The sequence below is a fragment of the Strix uralensis genome, chromosome 13, assembly GCF_047716275.1.
Source record: "Strix uralensis isolate ZFMK-TIS-50842 chromosome 13, bStrUra1, whole genome shotgun sequence".
NCBI classification, from domain to species: domain Eukaryota; kingdom Metazoa; phylum Chordata; class Aves; order Strigiformes; family Strigidae; genus Strix; species Strix uralensis.
The window spans coordinates 18,631,613-18,654,509 of record NC_133984.1 but is presented as its reverse complement, the minus strand read 5'-3'; the positions used below and the strand labels follow the sequence as shown (position 1 = coordinate 18,654,509).

Genomic DNA, 22,897 nt, shown 5'->3' with positions numbered 1-22,897 from the left:
ATAAGATATCCACAGAGGAAGCATTGTACTAAAACAATGAAGTTTTGGGATACAGAAAACTAGTATCTCTTGCTTTAAAACAATTTCGTGTTTTGAATATCTTATTTTTTAAATTTTCTGTTTGTTGAGGATAGAATAGTTCTTATTCCTGTCCCACACTGTATAATCGAAAGGCTGGACAAGTAGTATTTCATTCTCCTCGGATTTCAAGTATTTTCTGAGAAAGTTGATGGTTAGAAAATATACAATAAGGAAATATTTGGACAAATTTTAGATTGATTCTCTAACATATCCCCCATGTGACTGCTTCTTGCTAGTGCAGTGTTACTCTTTTTAAAGGGCTTTGAATTGCAATATTTAAAACTTTTGCAGGGGGGTTAATTATGTAATATCCAATAAAAATAGTTGGAAAAAAGTGGTAAATAAAAGCATGCCTGTACTTTGCATCTTATTTTACTATTCCTACCCAGCCTTAACAGCTCTTGCAACAAACATCAGGCTATCAATCCTTAATCAGTGTAATCCCTTCAAAAGGCTGTATCTCAAACGTAGTTTCCTAAATATCAGTTATATGGATTTAAACTAAATACATTAAACTACTTGGGTGATTAATTAATAATTTTTTAAAAAAGTTCTGCCAGCACTTCTTTACAGATCCCACCAAGACAAGTGAACCACACACTTATTCAGAGGCAGTCAATGTATTACCTAGATGAAAAGTACGTTGACTGACATCTAATGATTTTTGTCATTGTTTAGTGAAAGCTGTGGCAATTTCAGTAAGGTGAGATGGTTTTCTGTAGTATAGGGCTGCATGTTCCAACACGCGTATTACCGGTGTAATAAAATTGGGAAAACTTAAATCTCTGGAGAAACTGCAGACCAAAGAATACCAACCTACAGTAACCTATTTAAAAATAGAAGATGCGAAAAAAGAAACAGAAGAAAGAAAATGAAAAGGTGACCTTGTCCATAGCTATGTCAACCATCTGGTAATATTGTTGGTAGGAAAAGAATATGGTGAGTCCAAGTCACCAGTCATACAGGTCTCAGTAACTCAAAGTAAAAAATAAATAAAATAGAAGAACAGTCACTCATTTTGTATCTGGAAACAGTTATCTTTGAAAGTCAGAATGCTCATACCTATTAATGCATTAGGATGAACTAATAGCTCCTCACACTACCTGGCTAAGGAGTAAAATATTCTGGCCTAAGTACCCTTAATCACATCTTCACTTCCCAGTGGAGTGGCAGATAATTTCAGGGTGCTGCTGTATTCATGAAGGAATTCTTTCCACAACATTTTTACTTCTCTTGGAGATAAGCATAAATCGTCTCTAGTGCTGTCACACAGCCGTTTGATCAATATTTGCAATTGGCAGGGATCCATAGGAGAGAAACCTGCAGTGACTCTGATTGCCTTCACTGGAGAGGGAGACTGTGACTGACTTTGTGGTGGGATAGGTAAAGAAACTGAAGGGAAAGCGGAGAAAGTAGCATGTGTAGCTTGAGCCTCATGCCTGTACTAGTCAGCATCCATAAAATAATACTTTTCATTCTCCTTTGATTTATATGATGGTGACTGTAGTAAGTGTTCGTGTGTGCAGGAATTGAGGGGGGCTCTGCTCAGGGAAGACTTGCGTTCTTACTGTACAGCTGCACATCCTGCTTGGTGCAATCTGGTGCATTCCAGAGGCAGGAGGAAAAAAAAAAAATCTCTTCTGAAGTATCCTCGTGAGCCAGAGATAAAAAGCCCACCTCTGGTAGGGCTGATTTGGCAATATCCCAACATGGGAACAAACTTCTTTGGAAGCAAAAGAAAATTCCTGCCCTAAGCCCCTCCTTCTCATTCCTTTTTCAGTTAAATGATGCATAATCTGATTTAGGTACATGTATTCCCTGCTTCACTGCTAGAACCGAGTCCCTCTCTGTGTATTTAATTTACACACATGCATACAGCATTCATCCACTCTATTTATCTGCCCACCTATTTATTTAGCTGTATGATATCTTAACAGAGAGCAAATGCAAACACAGATGAAAATTCCAAGTGTGTTTAAAGGTGAATTGAAGTTTATCAGCTGGCTCTGGGGGGATTTATTACATTAAAATATGCAGCTTTTTGCCATCGGAAAAAACATAAAGGAAGAAAGTTAGCTTGACCTGTGAATGAATAAAATCAAGTAAAACACGGATGTTGTATTTTCTTCAAAAATGCTCACGTAGGGAGTGAGCTGGCTTTTTCAGAGTAATATGAACATAGCAACTCAAATGTATAAAGTAATCACTGAAGCATCTTTCATGCTTTTCTTACAACCTCTGATGAAGGATGTTAGTATTAATGTTGAATTATGTGTGCAGTTCTGTAGATCATATTCCCTAGAAATAACCGGCGTATGTCTTTCTGCTCTGCACTTGTAGTGCACTATACTAACACTGCTCTAGCCTCTGCAGTGTCAGCTCATTAGCACACAGATCTCATATTCCCTCTCTGCACTGTCATTGCAAAAAATTGCTGTTGTACACCTTTACAGCCAACAAATGTGCACTTGTGTTATGTACGATTTTCAAGAAATGTTTAGAAAAGTAAACTCAACCTTATACATAGTCCCCATGGAATTTATCAAAAGAAAGCATTAGTTTTCATTAAAATCTGTTGATCATGTAATGATAGTGGTACAATGTGTACGGGTGAAAAGGGGCTGTGATTGCAGAATCAATCTACAGGCAGATTCCCTCTCTCAGCTAAACCTAGCCTATCAGCTGCAAATTCTTGTCCTGTTTATTTTTCTCAGTGATTTCTAATATATCTTCTGAACTGAGAAGGCTTTTTATATTTTACAAAATGTTGATGTGTAGTGTTTTTTCTACAGGCACTCGTTCTTTAAGAGACATAAAAAAGAGGGAAGATACAATGACATGCTTACTTTAAGTTGCTAAAATCCTGTGCGTGCTTGTATGGACACTTTACTGAAGGGGTCTGATTTCAGACTTCCTTAGAAAATTTTGCTGTAGCATCCTTGCAGTCCTTGTGTTTAATCTTTAAAATTCAGCTTGGAAGATTTTAATGGAAAAAGCGTCTGTTTGTTGTTGTGAGAACGTTGCAGAAAATGATACCACAGGGCTAGCAGCAGACAGTTTTTCCAGTGTAACTGTATTGCTCCCTTTCCCAAAGCACAGGTGCATATATATATGCTCACATGCATACTCACTCGCACACGTGCACACGCGCGCACACACACACACACTTTTTCCTTAGATGCTGCTCAGCATTTCTTTTTGCCAGTGGGCAGATAATTTGCTTCCCTTGCATCTGTGTACTCTTTGGCCAGCTGGCAAAGGACACTGATGCTGAAAGTGGTCAGCTCCCTTCTGCCAAAAGCATAAGCATGTCTCGCTGAAAGTCTTGCCAAGTTTGGGCCGTGTACTGGTGGTTTTGTGTGAGTAGAGACCACAGGGTAGGTGCCTTGCTCTCCTGATAAGGAATGCACTGTTGTTTCTCCCAGCATTCTGTGGTAAAACACCTGGAAAGGTGCTTTCTCTACAAGTCTACTTATTACCCATCCCTGAAAATGCCTTTTACGCCGTGGAACGTGCTCAAGCATTGTATGTTACTGCTGTGTGACAAAGCAAATCAGCTGGCTTTAGTTTAGGGGTCAGAGCTTTTGCAATATTGGGCTAGGTCAGAAGGTGAAGGGTGTGTTCCAACTAAAGTTTGTTTCCACTTCATGGCAAAGCAGATGATTTGTCATGAACCTTAATGTGATCTCAGTGTAAACAGAAGAAACCATACCGCTTTCAAGTATGTTATATTATTTCTTAAATTAATCTTAAAAAAAGAAGACTGTCCTTTCTCTCCTCCTGCGCTGCATACATAGTATTTACATGCCGGTTAGATGTTAGGGTTGCACTTAACTCACACTGTAGAGATGGAAAAAAATCTTATATGAATGGACGCTTCTTTGAGAAACTCTGAATTCACCAAATGAATAAAGAGTAAAGCACAATGAAGAGCACCATTTACTTTTTCAGTTTCAGAAAGATTTTGTGCAGATGCAGAGATGAAATACTTCACTTTTCCTATATAGCACTGGGCCTGGAGGACACATGAGACTATTGGCATGGGTTGGAATGCTACTGATTAACTGCACATTCCAATAAAATGTGTAACAGCTGTAGTTTATCTCTGGGAGGAAATGGAGATGCCATGATGGGAAACAAGCATGTGACAGTAGCTTTTAACAACAACACAAAAACCACAGTTTTGTTGAAGGCTGACTTGGGAGCTTGTCCAAGAGCCACAGAAACAGTGGGTTTCTTTCCTCTGGGTTCACTGTGTTCAGTGTCTGGGAGGTGGGAGGCCGTCCTACTGCTAGTGTAGGACTGTTATGCAAGAAGGTGTGAAATGAGGGAGCTGATGTATCTTCAATAGTTCTTTGTTGTCACAATCCAGTGATATAACATTTTTCCATTTAAAGTACATATTTTGTCATTACCGATTTTGGAATGCTAATTTTGATTTAGTTAGGCATCCTTAAAATGTTTTAGAATATGTTATTTTTAAAGTAGCAACAGTTTGGTTTCATAGTTCAGTTTCAAACCAAGCCAAACCATATAATTGAAAACTTGTGTTCGTTTATTTTGAGAAAGATGCTTATGTTGAATTCCTGTTTGGCATTTGAGTTACATCCTAAGATCAGTACTTTCCATGCTGCTGTAAAGTATAGATTACTGGAAGGCCATGGCTTCCTTTCCAAGGGAGCTCATAAGGCAGCCTAAAAACTCTATACCTGTTGTTGTGAGGTTTGCTGTGCAGGGGCTTGTACCTCAACTGGAACAATGTGGCGATCTAAAAATAGAAATATGAAAATGATTGATCTAGATCAAACGAGATTCTGTGAAACTGTGTGATGATCACGGCAGTGAAGCAATTTCCAGATTTCATCCGTGGGGATTCTTTTCCTTCTAAATGTGTATGTGTTACCTTTCCTGGCAGAGGCATGCTTCCCTCCATTATATCACCTGCTTTATATTATTGTGGATTTTCAGAGTGTCAGATGCCCTAGAAACCTCAAACTTGAAAACATCTTGGGGTTTTTTATGTACATCTGGTGAAGACTCCAAAGTAGACGCTCATGTTTGGCTGTTTGTAGTCGTTGCCGTCTGGACACTGTCAGGCAGCTTCGTGCTGTGTACTCTGGCCTGACTCTGTTGGGGAGTTTGGAGATATTTCTTTAGCACCAGATATGCAGAGTTTATTTATCAGCGTATAGCTATATGTGAAACATTCAAAGGCAGTGCGTGCCTTTTTAGTTGATCTCACCAAGATGTAACTATTAGGGGTAAAACTACCATATATATACACAGAGCAAGAGAGAAATGGGTGATAAGGTTTCCGTGTAAAGAGGAAGAGTGAATATAGGAGGGAGTTATGTCAATGAATCCACCTAGCAGTTGTTCCTGCGTAACCTCCTCATGGTGTCTGAGGCGCTGGACCTGTTTTATCATCTTAACCGCTTCTAAAATAGCGAGTGACAATGTGTCGCCCTCACATACACTGCACAGGAGAAGCTCTTATGCATGAGGATCAATGCAGGGACACTGCACTGCGGATGACTTGCCTAGGCACTTGTAAAAAGGGTGAATTGCTCTCCTAGAATTGGATAATAGCCCAGGTGAGCACTCTTCCGCTGAAATGGAGCGACCTATCTGGTCACTTGTATGTAATTATTTTGCTAGAGTATTTGGACATTTCAGATACACTGAAAGTTTTTTGTTTGTTTTTTTCAAACACAATTTACAATACATTCACTTTCAGACCACTTGTAAGTTCTGTGATTGCCTTTAGATACTTGGTCCTGCCCTTGTGTTGGGCTTGTATTTGTTGGAGTTTATTCAAATGTGATGTTTGAAATTCTGATCATGAATTTTAAAAAATAAATGCAGGGCTGCATGGTGACTTCACTGTCTTGAGTTCTTTTTAATAGAAGAATTGTCTTTAAAATGATATGCAGCTATCACGGAAAAGTATTATCTGCCCTCTGACGGTATACGGTCCATGCATACTTACTTCATTCCATGTATACTTTGTTATTTTCACACCTCTTTCTGCTGGAGTGGTGTGTGTAAAGGTGCTGATTTCCCTATCAGTAGTTTTGCCATATGCAAACATTAAGCATTTGGGCCCAGCCCATGTGGTAAAGGGACTAAACTTGGGAAATTGTGGAGTCTTCTGCTGGCTCTTATCATGATTTGGAGTAAGTCAATTTGTACTTTTGGTAGCACGGTTTTGCTATCTCTTGTACAAGGGTAGTACAATTTGCCTGTACGAGACAGGTATTGCAGGGCTATTTGCAGTGAAAAACTTGGAGAGCTTTGGCTAACAGCACTTCTTCCACTTCCCTTCCAAAACAAAAAAAAGAAAACCAACCCCACAAGCAAAAAAACCCACACCAAAACCCAGCCTCCTCTCCATGCTTCTGAAAAATAAATTGAAATTAGCACTTATGAATTTGCTGTCCTTGCCAGAAGAAGACATACATTCCCACTGATGGACCTAGGAGAACATGTGTTGCTGCTGTACAGCAAGCCAATCTATCACTTCACAAAGGAGAAATTTTCATCTCTTTACCTGAAACAAGCAAGCTTAATATTGGAAGGTTCTTTGTCTTCTGGACACCCTGGATCTTTGTTTTAAGTGTGGTCCATGCTTCTACAGCACATGTGCCCAATTCTCACTTACCTGACCCACACTCAGGCTGCTTATTTGAGTGGTGGGAGAAAGAACTGTCCTTACTAGAAGCGGTGTTACTGGTTGATTTCTCCCAGTGAGGTCTGTAGAACGTGCTGTAATCAGTATCTCACAGCTGCCAGCTTTTCCAGGAGATGTGCGACAGTGCGTTTCAGGGGTTGGTGCCTTCCGTGATTTCTTTGATTTCCATTTCAGAGATAGAAAAGGATTTCAGGGTCTGAGATACATGGCTGCAGCCCACTTAGTGAACATGGATCAGATTTTGTGAATCACAGCGTTGCTGCATCATGGCACACATCTTGATTGGTCTTTGTACCCCTCTGTGTGTGCTAAATTCCTTAACTTTTTGGTGATTGTCATTGTTGTTGTTTGGGTATTTCTTCTGAGGGAGAGGTACAGGATGAGAGATGGCTGGGGGAGAAATGGTAATTGGTAAGTTTTTTCAGGTGTTGAACTTTTCATAGTCTTCTCTATAGGAGAACATGGTAAGACATTGGTTTTTTTATTGATTACAGGGGTTTTGTCGTCTTAGGCTTTACCACTTGTATCACCAAGTTTGGATTCTAATGAAGTCTGATGGTCAGAAAACTCAAGTTCATGTGCATTCTTTTTTTTCCCAGCAGTTAGATGAGAGCTAATTAGTGTCCATTGATTTGCAAAGGACTGACCCAGGGTCTAACCCTGTATTGAATCAAAACTGTTAGGGGGATTATAAATTGTCAAGCAAAGTTTAATGTACTCTACCATCTTTCTCCAAAGTGTTTGTGCAGTGGTCAGGTAGCATCTCCAGTGTGGCTTCACTACCATCGTGGAGTATGTCAAAAGAAGTTGGACGTAAGGAAATGCTGAATGAGTGAGCAGACAGCATAATATCTGCTGTCCTACTTTGAATTTCCTTTTTAAAACACTGGTTTTTGTGCATATTCACTTATAACTTCTTAATGAATGTAAAATAATAAGAGAAAAAAATGTACATGATCAACCTATGATAGCTAATCCTATTTGTTTCCTATTTCAGTCGTCAGCAGAGCAATTCTCATGACTAATGGTAGTTTTCATATATTTATACTGAATGCTTCAGCCAGCTCAGACCGAGTTCCTCCACAGAACCAGTATCCCACTGCTGTTCTGTGCATCTCAGAAATGGATTATATATCCCAGAACATCATGCTGCATGACTTCAAAAACACATACGATAGGAAGTGATGGGAACTGTGTGACTTGCTAATCTTTTAGTTTGGATGTAGTTCCAAAACGGTTTTAAAGATTAGATTGGGATCAACACGAAAATTAGAGAATTAAAAGCTTTTCAAATAGTTTCAGACTTCCAAAGTTTGACTTCGTTTCAGTTGAAGCCATGTGTTTTGTTTTGGCAATGATGATTTCTGGGTTTCGTACATTTTTTTTCTTGACTGAAACAATTTGGTGAAGACTATCTGAGTTAGCAAGATGCTTCTGCAGACAAGAATCTGCCTTTTTCGATGTAAAAACACCTGTTCTGTCCAATTTTTATAAGGACAGATAAAGGAAGGATGTAAAAAAAAAAAATTGTGTTTTGGAAGAAATTGTCTGCTTTTTTCAGGGTATATAGTTCAAGCTGCTTGTGATGGATTTTCTGGATAGACAATTCTTGTTAATGCATGTATAGCGTGTCTTTCCACACCATCTACAGGTAACTTACTTTATTACCTGGAGAGGCAGCGAGATAAGCCCAAAATGGATCAGAATGAGACCAGTTAACCTTCCTGAAGTTTTCCACCGCTCCAGTTTGGCACTCCAGGTGCAGAAGTTGCCTTGTTTAAAGCCTGAACCAGTATAGCTTTACTACACGCAGAGCGTAGTAAATGTAGTGATGGTTTCTACAACCGTAATGTCCTGTTTCAAAAACACACATGATGTGCTTTACTGCCAGTTGTTTTGTGCTATGTAACACAAAAAGAAATTGCAAGCAGCGATACTTAGTTGTGCATATCTGCGACAACCACTGGAACCTAAATGGTTTAGTGCTTCATTGTGCTACTCTAACAGAAATTTTAAAAAGCCTTTTTATATCCCATTAGATAAACAGGGGCAGTCAAGGTACATAATGGAGTCTTCCTCTAATCTGATTTACACCAGGATAAATTTGGGGAGTTTGAAGGAGGGAAGCCAGTAAACGGTAAAACCAGAGTGGTCCTTCATGGAGTATTCCTGGCTTTAAGCCTCTGGATAAGTGGGGGATGTGGGATTCCAGCCAATGGATTATTTGAGGGAGACTCGGAGCATCTTAATCAGTAGCGCACCTCTCCTCCAGGACTTACCCAGGTTGTCCAGGCTCTTGACTTCAACAACTAACTGAATACACCCTTGTGTAGCGTTGCACATATTTCCTCTTAGAACTTTGGGAAATTTAACAAAATGTTCACGTTCAGCAGTAATAAGTGTCCCTTTATAAATGATGCTGGGTATCTCAGAAGTATCTGTAACAGACTGTGTAGAGCAGAATCTGCCAAGGAAAGATTTTGTTTTTCAGTTGAAACAAAATAGTGTAAATCAAATAGTCTCCAGTGGAAAGTGCTGACCTTGCTTTTAGCAGGAATCACTTACACTGTCTCTACTTCTAGATTTTCTTTTTTGTTTCCTCCTTTCCCCCCATATATGTATTTTTGTAGCTGTGAACCTTTCACTCCTTTTCTCTCGCTCTGCTTCAGTTTATGGATTTTGCAATTCTTGTATGAATAGAGGCTGTGTAACATTAAAGACCATAGACTTCTGTGAAATTTAACTCATTGTGTCTCTTATGTGCTTGCATGAATAGTGATGGTTCTGGCTGAAAAACATGGCGCCTTCTTCTGAGTCATTCTAGAGGTAATTCAAGAACAGATCTCTGGCAAAACAGGATCTTTTGGCTGAAGCATAAAGCTTAATATTTTAACCTATTTTTATCTGTAAAAACACTGTTATTTTTCATGAATAGTGAACCGATTGTGGGTAGTGATGCTGCTAACTTCTGCATCCTGGTCAGGTTCCAGCTTGGATCATTATCAACATAAATCAGTTATTCTCCTGGAAGCTTTATTCAGATAAATTATCTGCACTTCCTGTCTTAAATTCTTATTGTGTTGTTCTGCAGTGCTAGCCCCTGTTTCACATAAGATGCATCTGAGATTTGAGGCAATCACTGCATACGCTGGAGGATACAATTTGATATTAAAGTATATTTTCCTTGAGGGCTTTTCTGAAGAGATTCTCTGCTTCCTTGGTAATGTCTGGAGATTCCCTGTGTTAATAAGAATTGTTTTGTTAATTGATTCCAGAATCTGCTGCTCTGGAATTGTCAGCTTTAATCAGGATCTTCACGTGAATTTAAAAATGGCATCTTTCTGGACAAAATTGCCAGCAGGATTAATATGATTCTTCCTTTCTACTGTGTGGTGTCTAAAAATGCTCCTATCAGCTCTGTGTATTTCTCGTGTGTGCTGGGTTGAATTCAATCTATTGCAACATTTTCTGTAAGGGGATTAAAATCTTCTTGGAAATAACTTAATCAAAATCGATTATTAATTGTGTTTTCAAGAAGCCTGGGTGAAGCTATCTGTGAAATATGAATCTGTCATTTCAGTTTCTCAGAAATTCAGCTGCGTAATTCAGTGCATGTGGAGTACACTTACGAAAAGTATCGGAAAGCTCCAAAGACGGGAGACCTCCTTCTGCAAAATGGGTGTGGGAAGGGCAACAGTAGTTTAAGATTCTCCCCTGATATCCTGCCTGCCTCATTCCTGGATGAAAGATGCTATAGAAGTGTAACGCGTTAAGATCAAACCTCCTGGATAATCAGGACTGTGACTTTGTTCTGCATGACAGAGAAAGGCCTGCGGTTCAGACGCTGCTGACTGCCTTCTCTGCTGAGCCTGCCAGCAAAAGGGTCAATTAGTGCCAACTGCAGGAGTGCAGCTCCATTACAAAGGCCTGTGTCCACATAGAACTGTTCATTTAAGCTCTCATTATGGACTTTAGGTTAATAGCAGTGTATGCTGCTACCTAATCATTTACCTGAAACTGAGAGACTTTATTTTACCAGTTTAGCCATGCTTCTACCCAGTTTGTCTGGGGTGGTTTTTTGTGACTGAGTCCAACTTTAAATCTCTGAGAGAAGCGTATCACGTTGTGCCGTGATGATTACAGTTCAAATGTATAGAGATTTATTGCCAATATGGAATAAAAAGTAATAACTTGAAAATTGATGATCAAAGCGATAAGGATCTGCAGTTTGATAAATTCACCCATTCTTAAAAGCTGACTTTTCTCTATGAATGTCCTGCAGACCATTTTACTTTAACAATATAATCAAGGCTTTAATTTTAAAACAGCCAGCAACTTTCTGTTTGCAAAGGCAAATTCCACAGTGCAGCCTGTCTTATCTCTCAGATGTGTAGAGGCACCGACTGGGTTGTGAGCTTCCCCTCTTTGCCCACTGGAAAAGCGGGTGTTCTCTTTCTGAAGAAGTTGGTGCCATTAATCTTTTGGCTGTTGGCCATTATGCTAGAAACATCCCACTGAAATGCTTTCTTGGTGTGGCTGGGTGTGCTACTTGTCCTTCATATTACACTAGGAATAAGCTTGTAAATTGGATAATTCTACAACTTGAAGATTATTTTAATTGCCAGGATATAAATTTTCTGAGCAACAGGCTTTAGGACTGAAAAGTGATAGTCTATGGCTATAGATGGAACAATGTGGCTTTTTAAACTTGGTCCAGCAGTGGTTTGGTTACCTGGATGTATGCAGTTGCTTCCTGCTCAGTAGTCCCTTCAGAGGGCTTGGGCATTTCTGCGGAGCTCATCTGATGGAGTTCCTTTGGAGCATTACACTCTGTGTGAAGGAGCTGAGGTGATGGCTTTGGCTGCCATTCATGGTATCAGCAAGAAAGAAATTGCTGCAGTCTGGGGGTGTATTGAGCTCTCTGCAGTGATGTCTCATGGCAGCGCAAATCCTGCCTGGAAGCAGATGAGTGCCAACCTCTAGGTCTTCGGGAGAACTAATCATTCCTCTGTTTTCCCCAGAGCACACACCCGGTGTTTTGTGATTCCTAACCAATGAAATAGGGTAGAAAACCTAATAATAATTCCCAAGATTTTCCTGCAGGAGCTATGTTCAGAGCCTCAGGGCCAGTGACCCACCAATCTGCAGGCTTGCAGGCTGGGCAGCAGTGATGTTGCTGTACTAGCCCACAGCCCAGCAAGGCTGCCAGGGAGAGAGAGTCACTTCGACGGCAATTGGATCTTTTTTCACTTCAGGGCTTTGAAAGTTTTCTTTGGGATCTGTACTCTGCAGAGATGTGTTTTTTCCCTTTAGTCAGCTGTCTTTATTCCTTTTCCTCTGTTCTCTGTTCTTACCTTGCTTTGACAGATAGGAGCAGATAGACCATAATTAAAAAAAAAAAAAGGAGCTATTTCACTTCCCAGAGACAGTGAACAGGCCTGTGAATGGCACCTTCTGTTCCCCGTCTGCCTGGGTTCACCTCGCACCCATCAGCCTCAGCGTTAGTCTCATTCACATTGAGCTGTTAGGTTTGTTTCACTCTCAAAAACTCTTTTGAAAGAGTGGGCAAGTTTCACACTGAAGTAGTTAAAAATCCCAAACTTGCTCACGTTTCCTCAGAAGTGACATTAGTTATTCCCAGGGTAGGTCTGCTCAGATCACTGGAGCTTTCTCTGAATCCAGTTTGAGTTTTGAGATGGTTACAAATCCTTGAGATCGTGTGAATTTCTTGCAGAGCTGGAACTGCTGTAACACTGGAGGGATCCTGGTGCTGTCTGCAGAGTCTGTATGTAAATACAGTAACTGGGTGGATGAAAAACCAACAGCATAATTTTTCAGCGTTTCTTTAGTTTCTTGAAGCCTGCCATGCCTTTTGCACTGATATGAGACTTCTGCAGCTCCCAATGATGAACCCCCTAAAACAAATGACTGAGATTAGTATTATTTATAGATAACCACAGAGATCATTCATTCCTCTCAAGCTGTTTATTTTTGGGCAGCCCAGTGAAACTGATGAAATTGCCAGTTGTCTGAAATGCTACTGCCAGTTGTTTGAATGAACGGTATTGATTACAGTTACAGGACTATTCATCTCCTACTGGCACGCATACAATACATGTATTATAAAAATGCTGTCTCTGTTGACAGCTGGGTTATGAAATGATACACTGAATTTTATGTCCTTATAGGCAGTGTATACATAGACTTTTCTTAATCCTAATTCAAAAGTATTAAAAGTTACTTGAAAGAATACAGAATGGAGTATGAGACTCTGAAGAGTATTGCAGTAACTTTGTTAGAAACAACCAGTTAACAAATTTATGTTGAAATGAGCTGACACAATGAAACCCCAATGGGTGCTAACTGGTCTAAATAATATTCTGCTGTGGAAGTGGAGAAAATTTTATTAAATGAGTAAAGGATTTCTTAGAAGAGGGAGATACAAAAGAGACCATTTAAATCTACTCTTATTACTGCAGGGTTTTTTTTAAATCAAAGAAAACCTTGAGGCAAGCCCTGTTTGCAGTGCATACAGTAGTAGTTTCCTGGCTTCATAGCAAATACCTTCATCTTTCTGATTTTTTTTATTTAAAAAAAAATGCAGTGATGCAGTGATCGCGTTCATCTACACTTACTCTCAAAAGTTTTCCATCCTTCATTCTGTCACTTACTTAATGGTGTGTATCCCAGTTGCCTGGGTTGCTCCATCACATCGCCTTTTGCTGTGGGATTCACTGGAGGGAAGCTCAGCAGATGGCCTTTTGGCTGCAGCTTCTGTCTTTTCACTGGAACAATCTGTCATTCTAACTCAAAATGAGTTAGAACAAACCCCAAAAGTTGAAATAAAAGCCCCTCTCGCGTCTGAGAGGATGTGATCTTCCATTGATGTATTGCTGTATATTTGAAGGATTCATATTTTGAAAAACTGTGATCATTAAATAAAGATTAGATGGATTTTTAAGTAATGTGCTTGAAAACTTCCATTGTCTTGCTCTGTAGTCATGAGTGATCAAAAACAGATTAAAGTCCTGAGAGCATTTTTTTTAAGTTTTACTAATGCCTACTTGTTTATATCTGAAATAACACCATTGTTTCCAGTAACTGCCCCGAGAGCAGACTTTGCCCATATTTACCTGAACTGATTGGTACATTGAACATAACTGCGGCCATACACAGTGGTGACAGATGTAACTGTAGAATGCTTGGGTGTGTTTTAACATAGTAGCAAATCTGTTAAATATCTGCATTTAAGGTTTCATAAAATATGTAGTCTGGATCACAGCTGGAGTAGATTGACTTAGGATGTCTGATGTAAGTGGATGGAAGCAGATTTATATCACCGTGATTCTTAAAATGGTATTTAACAGTTCATTTTGGTGTATAGGGGATAGAAATCTTTACAAATTTGTGTTGTTCAGTTGCCAAAGGATCATATTCTTCTTCAGCTTGCGTTACCTATGATAGCTTTCAAATGGAGTATTTTTTTATCATTTCAATTTTCCATGGCATAAACTATCAATTTCCTGAATAGGAAAATAATTTTTTTCTCTTGTTTTTTCTTCATAGTCTGAGATTTTTCTTTACCAGTAATACATTTGTAACCATGAAAAAGCTTCATTTGAGGATCTGTTGTCATTGGATTTTCAGATCCTAGCAAGCCACTTTTTATCTATCAGCTTCATTCTGCTCAACACTTCTGCTTTCTTTTCCTTTGTATCAGTCTCCGCAATGAAGATGTTGCAATACAACCACATTAATTGATGGTGGTTTATTTTTAAATTCTTTCTCTAAAAATTTAATCTCCTGTTATGAGACAGGCTATTTACATGCTCATCCTCTATGAAAGTGGATGAGTTAGCGGAATAAATATCCTACACATTTATGGGAGAACAGACACCCCCACCCCCATGCTGTCAGCGTAGAGAAAGATGGATTCTGTTGATAATTTGTGCGGTGCAGTGGCTGACAAGATACAGTAGCAAGGATAAAACACTAACAACCGCACTTGATGAAATTTAGGGGTCTCTTCAGCTGTGAATGGCTCTGCTTAATTGTTACCGAAGCCTCCGCTGCTGAGATAATGCATCAGAGCTGCACAAACTGAGGAGTTGTGATGGCTGAACTTGCTCCTGCTGCTCATGAACCAGATACACTGTAAGTGCAAACAGTAGGTGCTCCCTGTATCTCTAATTGAAGCATAGATGCAAGTTTGACTATTCAGCTGCAGCATCAAGTTACTCAAAAAGCTCACTTGGGAGTTGAAAAGCAAGTATTTTTGCTTGATACAAATTCTCAATACCTTTGCTTTTCTGGCTTCCTTGGCAGAAGGGACGGCTTGAGGGTGAAAAAATGTATAGTGGTGAATTTCTGTGTTTGTTTGTTTTTAATTGTGGAAAATGGTGATGTTTCTATTTTCTGAATCCTACAGGGAAAGGTGGCCTTCCCTAAGTGGTATTTTCTCATTTTTCTGTGGAGCTGCAATATGACTGATTCTGTCCTGCTTGTCTTTTAAAGATACAGGATCGATTATGATAATAAGGATTACATGTGATGGTTATCTGAATTCTTAAGAAAACAACGACAGAGGAGGAAATAGGGAAGGGCAGTATTGTCATTTGAGAGGATGCTTGTATATAGCTTGTAGCTAAAAGTCTTTATGTATGATATTCTTCAGTATTCTATGCACTTCTCCATAAAGACGTTAACAGCTTGTTGGAGAACTCAGATGTTGAAATTGGATACTCTAATATCCAGACTTGCTTTTCAACAGTCTGCTCAGCCGTATAAAATGCTAGGCGGATATTCTAATTCAGGCCTCTACTTTGTTCTTCATTAGTAGCAATATCCATTGTAAGAGCCAGTGTGCCAGTGTGTAGTCTCCACCGTGATCTTCCATTAGATGTCAGTCAAATCTCTGCATCTGGATGGTTTTTTTGTCTTGAAAGACAAATGGGCTTGCTTAGCTTAAATAACTGGTTATTTTTCAGATCTAATCACGAGCACAAGTTTTTCACCTGAGCAATCTTTCCAGGGTCATCTATTCAAGTAGCTTTTTCTAGCCTTAGGCATAATTTAACTTTTTAAACACAGAAACCCCGATTATGCTCTTTCAGAAGAAGAACCCTTACCTTCTAAATCATATTTCCTCTTGTGGTTGATTTTCCTCATTTTAAAAAAGTCTCGATTTTTTTTATAATTTTTTTTTTTCTTTTGGATCAAACTTGGCTTTTTTATTCTTTTCCACTGCAATTGCATCATGGATTAAATGCACATTTCCTGTTTGTGCCGACAACATCTGCTTATATCAAGGACAAAAATTTTAAAATTATATATACAGCAGCATTGTTGTGTAATATTACTGTAAATGTCTCTTAATAAGCTATGCAACAGTATGATTGCTTGATTTCTGAGAAGAGTCTCATAAAGGCGAGTTAAGTTTTACAGGGTGAGATGAATTTCTCACTTGCTCCCTCTGGTCTCCCAAAACTGATACTCAGAAATAAATCTTTTAGGAGAAGAATTTAATTATCTTGCATTTCCCACATCATTGCCTCTAATTAACTGACTGTGCTTTGGATTCTCTCCCTCATTTGGGAAGTTTGAATGGACTCTGTGGATACAACGCTTTTAGAAAGAGACTTCAGAATGTGGCTTGTCAGAAGACTACAGCTCTGTACAGCATGATTAGTTTCACTTACTGGCTTGACCCAGCACGTTTATTCTGCTTAGCTGAAGTCATGAAAATCCTAGATACTGTACTTACTTACCTTTGTTTCAACTGTCCTTTTGGTAAAAGAAAATATTTTTATTGTGGTAGTTTGATGGTTTCTCTTCATTCCCTAGTAATATACTCTATTCTATGTTTTTATTCAAAGTTAATTGTGTGATAGCAGGATATTTTTTATTTGAGAATTGTTTGGGGGGCTGGGAAGGAGGAAGAAGAGAACCAAGAAAGTGAAGGGAAGCCACAGCTTTGGAAAGGATCCAGAGCCAAGAGAGTTAAATTGTGCTTCTTTCTAAGATGTGAAATTGCTTGAAAGTACTCCCTTCTAGGGCACGACCTTGGCGTGTTTGCTGGTGCTGTTTTGAAAGATTTTCAATTACTGTATCATGGGTAGATTTTATGGAAGAGTTTTCTTTCTGAAGAACAGAAATTAAATCATACTTGCTTCTTTTGGAACTAATGTGTAGTGTGTATCCATATATTCATGGCTACTGAATTATCCTGTTTCTGTCAATCTCTCTTTCTGTTCCCATAGTCCCTCAACACAATAAAAGGACAGATTCAGAGTATTTTGATTCCTCCAGAGTAAAGAGGAGGCTCCTATCAGCTGGCCATCATCTGAATCCATGTATAACCTGAAAATTTTGATGGGATGAAAGATTTTTATCAAATATAGATTAAAACAGAATAAAATCACAAAGGTTTTGTACTTAAAGAGGTGCTGTGAATTTATGGATTACATATACACTGTGTAAAATTGTTTCCTGTTGTCCTTACTCATAGCACCAACATGACTGTCACTGGAATAAACTAGAGGGGAAAAAACAGTTATTTTTTTCTCACTTATTTTTGCAAGTCACAGCAATTTCTGACTTGTTGCAGGATTACGTCCCTGTGTTAATTAGTCCCATCACTTTCTGTCTTCATTTTTTATACAGTACCAAGAAAAAGAGGAAGAACTGTATATAAAAGTATGCTGTTAAATCCATAACAATTTTTGAGAGCTGGGCTGAGCGCAAGGCCTGAAACTGCCTTGAAAATTATCTTTAAAAACTGATTTTGTATCCAGCTGAGGATGGAACAAATACATTTTAAGAGGATGAGAAAAAGAAGCTGGGATAACACAGATTTTCTGCTTGAACAAAGAAAAATAAACAGTTCCAATACAGTAACTCAAATCCTGGTTGCTTTCCTGAAATAGGATGGCTTCAATAGGATTTAATTTAGGACTAGTTGCACTAAGCTATGGAAAAATGGGTAGCCAGGAAGGGCTGGTTTTGTTTGTTTTTCAATTATTTTGATGGTTACAAAATAATCTGGGAATTTTTAGTTCATGGAGTTTGTCATTTGGTTGGTTTGATGTGGTTTCTGTAGGTCTCAAGAATTCTTGAAATACTGGACTGACATCCTAACTCTGTTTGCATTTTTGGCATGTTTTTCCAGACTTTTCTTGGTTTAGTGGAAAACTGTAAAGGTCAGTAGCTTGCTATACGTTTAACACAGTAACTTCAGGGTTCACAACCATGCTCCTAACCAGAAGGGCTATTACAAGCGTATTACTCTAATGAGAAAGATTAGAAACAAATCGAGAGTATTTTTAAATGCTTCACATTTACTTACTGCGGATTCAACAGTGAGTTTAGTCCCAGAGGCAAAGAATGGCATAATACAGGGACTTGAATGCCTGTTTTTCTTTTATAGGTGATCTCTGCAGAACAGGAGGTAAGAAATATTGTCTGGGCTTCTTTGGGAAGCTTGGAAGAGCTGATGAATTCATCAGTCCTTTTTATGCAGCTCTACTGGAGGATTTAAATCTTCATGTCTTCAATTTATTAAATTCTTATGAGAAAGTCATTCTATTGTTATCAAATTCATTTTTCTTATGCAAGTTTCTATGCTATTTTTGTTATAGAAAGGTATTGTCTCACTGATAACATTGCCAGTGAGAAGAAGGGCTTGGACTGGCTCATGTAAATGGAAAATATATGGAGAAAATCAGAGTACAAAGACGTCTTCTGTGCCTATAACTGACATTTCTTGGAAAATGAGGTCTCTTATGCCTTCTATTATAGTCTGGAGAGACACTCCACTTAGTCCATTAATCTATCTAAAAAGCTTTACTACCTGAGTTCACCAAATAAATCTGTTACAAGGCCAACAGAATTTTCAAGTCCAAAAATAATCTGTTGATGGTCTGCTTTGAAAAGTTTGATGCTGTCAGTCTGTTTGAAAATCAGACTAGGAAGATTCACTAACAATAGCCTAACATTAGCTCCATATGATGTATTAGTTTAAACAAAGACACATTATCGTAGTCCTTTCTGTTGTCTGCTATTTTGATAGGCAGTACAGAATTACATAAGGGGGGGGGGGGGTATAAAGAGAGAGATTTCCTGTTTTGAAATGTAAGTTTGTGATGAGCTGCTTCTCACTGAATGACATGAATGCTTCTCTTGATGACTGTTACACTGGTTTTAATAAAAGAAAAATATTTATTGTAAATTTAAAGTGAAATTGGCACTGACATTTGCAAGTTAAAATTCAGTCATTAATCTATAAAACCTGGAAGATGCTGTGAATTACTTTATAAGAAATTAGTAAAGCAGAAATTTAATACATTTATATTTGGTAGGACACAGGTACATTTAAAGTAAGGTGTTATTTACAGTCTCTAACTGGAGTCATGTATCAGTTTCTATTCTGTTGTGCATAGCAAGCTGATTTTTTTTTTTTAAAGCTTAATTGAAAGGGAGATGAAGAATTAATCGAGTTCACTGAGTTCATGAAACAGTTCCTCCCATGGTTCAGTCTGTGCCTGCTGTGAATAAGGGCTTCCCTACCTGCAGAGCGTAGTTGTGTCATCCAGAACTGGCAGCGCTTCTCTCCAGTTTGTCATCTCTTGGTAAGATCCTTCCTGTCCTTAGTGCAGTTTTGTTCAGTGGTTGACCTCCCAGAAGAGGTGGTACTGCAAACAAGGGATGACCAGCAATGGGGACAGGCCTTCAGGGTGATGATGGTCTTCTTGAAAGAGCTCATCCTGCACCTTACTGCAGAACTAGAGCTATGGTACAGCTGTGTGAGGGCTTTCCTTAGGACAGAGAAATTTATTGCCACCTATTATCCAGACTGCTACAGTTAAGCTGTTTGCTCGTAGATTTGCTTTTAGGGACTACTGTCATATAGATACCCACTTTTAAGGCTGTTTCCCCCAACTTTGTACTCATCTGAGTATTGTACAGTTGTGGTTGAGACACTGGTGGTGAGACTCATCTGCTTGTTCCTTGGGTGAATAAAACCCCTGAATGGACTAATTCCTTATGGTGTGGCAGGGACTGATTGAGAGCCGTGGGAGGTTCACTGAAGTGACTTACTGAGGGAAGGATGCACAGTGCATTGCTCTTTAGAAATTCATACTTATCCTCTGCCGTAAGGATTAGAGTTTTTGTTCCCAAGACCAGAAAAGACTTGGATAGCATTGTGATTCCTTTGTTGTTTTGGACTTCCCCCTGCCTCAGTTTTCCTCTCCTTCCTAAGTTTACAGTATTTTTGCAGGATGCTTGAAATTTGTTGATGTACAAGAAGGTGTTAGCAGATTTAGTGATTCTTGTGAAAAGCCAGAGAGGAGAATTTTTTAGATACTTCTAATATAAACGCTACTATCACAGAGGGATTTGGATTAAGGATGCTAATGTGTCTCTGAGGGTGGAGCACATCTGTGAACCAAGAGGCCAAGGAATGAGTTGGAAAGTAGGCCTGATATAGCTGATTAAAGAGTAGGCTGAAAAAGTATTTACTTCAATAACAACAAGGTTGCTTAAGTATGTATTTTATTTACATGCAAAGAAACATTACATAAAAACAGGCCTATGTTTGAAATGCAGTACAAATTATTAAATCCAATCATGTACCAGAAACTCATAATGTGAAAATACTAAAGTTTGCAGTGAGCAGACTGGTTAGCTGTACATACAAAAGAACAAAATTTCATGACATCACTAATACTAACCTTTGTGAGTTATTTGATACGCAGCACACACAGCCTCACCTATCAAATTCCACTTTTCAGTCAAAAGAACTGCCAGCGACTTCAGATGTTTGCAGTAAAGATTCAAAAACACAATGAAGGTGCTTTTGCACATAAAACTTCTCTTCCTTGAGTCACTTCAGACTTTCCAAGGGGCACCAAGAACTCAGGCTTATGAGCTTCTTGGACAGGAGGATGCAGATGCAAAGCATGGATTTGTAACCCACTGATGATAAGCCATGGTGTGAGCAATGTGTGTAGCTTGAAAGCTTTGGTAAATGTCACACAATTTTCAAGGAAAGCTAATGTTTGTTAACCATGTTTCCAATATAGAAGTGCTGTAATGGAGATAACATAATCCAAAATCTGTTAAAAATATCTGTGGTTCTGTGTTCATTTGCATTTATGCTGTTGAGACCACAAACATGATGGGATCACAGCAATATTCTCTGGCCTGGATGGTGGTTGTGAATAAAAGAGCTTCTAACTTACAGCAGTGGAAGTTACCTGAGTCTTCTCATTTTCTGTTAACTCTACTAGCAAGTTTGAGAGAGAGAGTGGGGAGAAAGAGCTGTTCTTTGATGTCATCGATTTGCAGGTGTTTTCCTGCTAGGAGAGATTTTTAGTAGGTGTTAGTAGAGAAGAGAATAGGGAAGTGTGGAAGTGCCATGGTGTAAATCAGAATAAATCATCTGAATACCCCTAGTACAGCTAGATTGTAATGCATCACTGAAGGGAGACCTCCTACTAGAGTGAGCATCTTCATAATTTGACCCTCAGCTCTGATTCAGTGTCTTGAGCACATACTTCAATCTGTGTCTATTCATCAAAACACCTAAGCATGTGCTTAAATTTGTGCACACATCTTTGGGATCTAGGATATTGAGTAAAACCTTGCTCTCAATCTCAAAGCAATTGTGTGCATGTAGAATAAGGTTGATGAAGCTGTGGTTCTTCAGGTGTGTGCAGTTCTAGAGAAATTCAAGGGCTGCCTCACACTGCCGCTGCGTCATGACGTGTTTCTGATGAGGACTTCTAGGACCTCTTGGGCTGCTAGTCTGGCTTTGGTGTGAGGCATTTAGCTCTTCTCTGGTAAGAGATGTGAGAAGAATCCCACTTCTCTATCCCCATCACAAGTACCCCTACAGGTCAGTCTCATGCTGTTGATGATTAACAAGATTGATTTTTGCTTATGAATTCAGCAGAGTCTCATGGAGCACAAAAAAACAATGGATTTGCACCAGGTTAACATTACACTATGCATCTGGCTGAGAGCAGACTTTGAAGCAGTATTTAAAGCTACAATAGTCTGTCCAAACCCTCTGAGATTAACAAATAATTTCAAACTAGGCCTGCCTCACTTGACCGCCCTCTCTTCCTCTGAAAGAGCAGCAGTCAGTTAAGAATTAACATGTAGCAATGTGACTCTTCCTTCACAATCAGGCTTTTGCTGTACCATTTCCATCAATTTTGGCTTCCACAATATTCAGCTGTGCACCAGACAACTCTTTTGTTATGTGCCAATTAACCCAGCTTGATAAATAGTGATTATGCATAATTTATACAGAATAATATTCTTCTTGTTCCCTGTAAATAAGGCACTGGCTTAGCTGAGGGTACTGGTCTGTGAATTGCTGTCAGATGTGATTGTGAAGGTCCAAGAGGCTGGTAGCAAGAAGGACTCTTTGGACTGTAAGGCAGATAGAAATGATACCAAGAATAAAACTAGATGGGGTGGATGCTTTTGTTTTTGTAAGGGGAGTTGGGATTTTGGTTTTGCGGTTCTGTAGTTTGCTCTTTCAATGTACTGAATAGGCCTCTCAGTTCTAGTCCAGCTTGCTCAAGTCCATAGAAGCTTCTCCAATGACCTTGGTGGGTACTTTATTGGACCCTTAAGGAGCATCTTCAAATGATTTCCCTGACTGCTGAAGCCAGGTTTTCACAGCCTTTCTGTTTCCTTTTCTGTGTTAACTGATCTGAAGTCTCTCAGACTGATAAGATGACAGTAGTGGGACACAAGGAGTGGATGAGAATTGTGTAGTCCCATGAACCTTGAGTAAACAGGGGGAGGAGATACAGTAATGTGAAATCCAGTCCACTGGTCCAAGATGTACTCTCAGTGACACTGCTTGCTGGAATACTGTTGCAGAGCCTCCAGGAAAGTGTTAGGGACTGTTGCTTTGGGTAAACTGGGCTGTCTGTCAGCCAGCACCATGCTCTGCATACGTAGAGCCAGCTGGAAACCCTCCAGAGCTGGAGGCTGCTTGCACAGCTGCTGTTTTGGTGATCACATCCCCTTTCTCCTTGGACAACCTTAATCCTGGCCTTTACCTCATGGTGAATTTTACCCAGTTCAGTGATTCCAGGTGTGTGTGCC

At 39.2% G+C, this 22,897-nt stretch overlaps 1 protein-coding gene across 4 annotated transcripts in view; it reads left to right on the top strand.

Moving 5' to 3' along the window:
* The window catches only part of GRIA3 (glutamate ionotropic receptor AMPA type subunit 3), a 156,670-nt gene that overhangs the window by 2,056 nt on the left and 131,717 nt on the right, over positions 1-22,897 (top strand). The gene's annotated exons all lie outside the window — the stretch shown is intronic.